A 2644-nucleotide genomic window follows, 5' to 3' on the forward strand; every position below is an offset into this window, starting at 1 on the left:
ATATAATAGAGGTTGTTTTATAGTCAATATAGTCTATATGTTACTACACACTGAAAAGAAATTACAATTATATTTCTTAAAAACAGTAGCGGTAAAGCCGGTGGCATTACAGGTTATTATAGATTTTCCTTTATGCTCAAACTGAGTACAGTTCGAAATATATTTCAAATATAGGTACATGATATAAAGCCCTTGATGAGATGTTGAATATGTGAATGACAATTAACAAAAAATTCTGTAAAAAGGTTGGCTGCCAAAATGCATGATAGCAAACCCAAAATACCAAATAATCTATTTGGAAACCCTTAATTTGGGTTTGAATTAAAGGTATATATGTATTAACCTTAACATTGTTCATTACAAAAATGAAATAATAGATCCCAGAATCAATGTTACAACAAACTGTGTAGAGATCCTTTTAATTTATATCCTGGAACTGACAATTATATGCCGCTGACAATATAACCCAGAACATAGAAGAAGAACCAGAGAAATTAACCCAGATAGGGTTTGATTTCGAGTATTTCCAGTATTCGAAGAGGTGGTAGATTTTCTCCATCTAAGAGACATTGTGAAGAATAGAACACCTGAAATGGAAAAAGGAAGTCATCAGTCAATTTCCAGGCAGTCAAGCATAAAGCAAAAAGAGAAGAAGGGTAAATACAGTCTTTAACTCTGAAAATCAAATGAGGATTATTTAACCGGTTCTGGGCGGAAGAAATAGACAAGAAGGAGGAATTAACTTGAACCCTACAACTGGCATAGAGAAAAACCTAGCACGCAAGATGAAGCTGCGGAAGGGAAATTCTCTTTATAACTGCACATTAAAAATAAATTAACTGGCAGCAGTACTGAATAGGTAAAACAGGAAAAGAAGAAAGATAAAGTGGGAAAAAGTATGAAGCTTCTGTAAATCCTTGATCTTTGATGATGTGGTAAGAGGTTGGGCCACTGCATGGGAAAAATAGTAACCGGAAGATTGAAAACAGTTAATGAAAGCCTAGAGATGTGGTAGCCTCGAAGGAATAGGAAAACTGAAGAATTTTTCTTACCTGAGGGTTCAATCAGACCGTGTAGCGTTGACACGACTCCAGAGCTATGAACAATTGCCATGTCTGGCCTGCAATAACCTTCAGAACTGGTAAACCCTCTTCAACAATAGGAAGCAAGATACAGAGCAGAGAATGAGCAAATGAGACCCAACAGGAAGAGAGCGAGGCTGAGTTAGTTGCCCTCTAAATCAATCCCCACCGTCCGATGATTCCAAATCCAGAGAGACGTATATCTAAAAGTAAAACCCGAGATCGATCTGCCAAGTGGACAGACTCAGTTCTACATCCAGAAGGTTCTTGACTGTTCATGTCAGCCACGTCATGGCATTCCAACCTAACTAGGGTTGTGAAGTCATCTGGTGCAAAACCCAGAGTATGAATTTAAATGAATATAATTAATACAGCCAAATGGTTCATAAACTTGTAATGGTTATAATGGTAAAGGCCTACGAGGGTAGGTGAGTGCATTATACACGTCAAAGTACGAACCTCATTTTTGTATGTCTGTGCCTAATAATTGCTGGTTTTAATTTCTTTCTAATTTTGAAAATACAAATATTTTTTTGGCTACTGTGTTAACCTAGAGGGATGTGATTAGAGTATATACACATTTGTAATTTAGATAGTTATGCAAAAAGCAGTCTTTTGTTTTACAAACAATAAAGTCTTATACATTATTTTGACGTTGAATTATGTTAAAATATCAAATTAAATTATTGCTATTATTCAAAATAAAAAATTAGGCTATAAATCACAATACATCAATTTAAATATGGGTTTGTGTATGGAGCGGTGAAAAAAAACAGCTCGATTGAGACTTTTTAAGCATTCAATTGAACAATCTTTCAGACTTTGATTGAACTATTTGAGGGCTTCAATATTGTTTGATTTAGCATTAAAAAAAAACCTCATTCAAGCTCCGGTGTAATCCAAGGTTAGGGGTTCAATTGAGCAATGGGCTTGATTGAGACAATTTTTAAAAATTTCTCCCCAATACAACCTGGGCATGAAATTAAAAAAGGTTGCTTGATTGAGCCTTAAAGATCGATCAAAGCATTTTTTAACCACATTAAGGGCTGGATCAAGGGTTTCTTAAACCCTTGATTGAGCTATCTAAATTTTTACCTTAAACATTTGATGGAGCTACAGAGAGCCTTAAAAAGCAAAGTTATAGCTCCCCTTCTACATATTTCTCTACAACACTATTTTGTATCCTAGTGGACTTAAGGCGGGAATTTTGCTTAGGTTTCAGAGTTGATCATGTTGGATTCGTGAATGAATCCTCTATCCAATGGCATATAAGTTTGAATTTTTCCAATTCATATGATATTTTTCATCTATTTCTAGTTAAACATCATGTTTGAATTTTTTTTTGGACAATTTCAAAGGGGCTAGATAAAAATTCAATCACATAAAATACAAACAACCAAATTTTTTAAAAAAATAGCACTATCTTCATTTACGAGTCCTATTCAAAAGGGTACCCTTGCTTTTTCAATTTATTTAAACAATTGAAAAAAATCTTACGCGAATACATGTGTCTCCAAAATGCAATTGAAATATTACTCCGCCAACTTCGAAAATTAATAAAA

General features: G+C 34.2%; 1 long non-coding RNA gene across 2 annotated transcripts; it reads right to left on the reverse strand.

Moving 5' to 3' along the window:
• Window positions 1-292: 292 nt before the first annotated feature.
• Window positions 293-1415, reverse strand: LOC149208373 (uncharacterized). 2 transcript variants are annotated; one of them, XR_016252095.1, is made up of 2 exons: window positions 1053-1359; window positions 293-587 (listed from the first exon to the last, which is right to left on the reverse strand). It is a non-coding gene; the product is annotated as an uncharacterized LOC149208373 (long non-coding RNA). The 2 variants fall into 2 exon arrangements; XR_016252096.1 differs by lacking the exon at window positions 293-587 and adding an exon at window positions 774-951 and having other exon boundaries at window positions 1053-1415.
• Window positions 1416-2644: the final 1229 nt, after the last annotated feature.

The sequence above is a fragment of the Pinus tabuliformis genome, chromosome 1_2, assembly GCF_031772625.1.
Source record: "Pinus tabuliformis cultivar Carrire ecotype Pingquan chromosome 1_2, CPIR1, whole genome shotgun sequence".
Lineage (NCBI taxonomy): Eukaryota > Viridiplantae > Streptophyta > Pinopsida > Pinales > Pinaceae > Pinus > Pinus tabuliformis.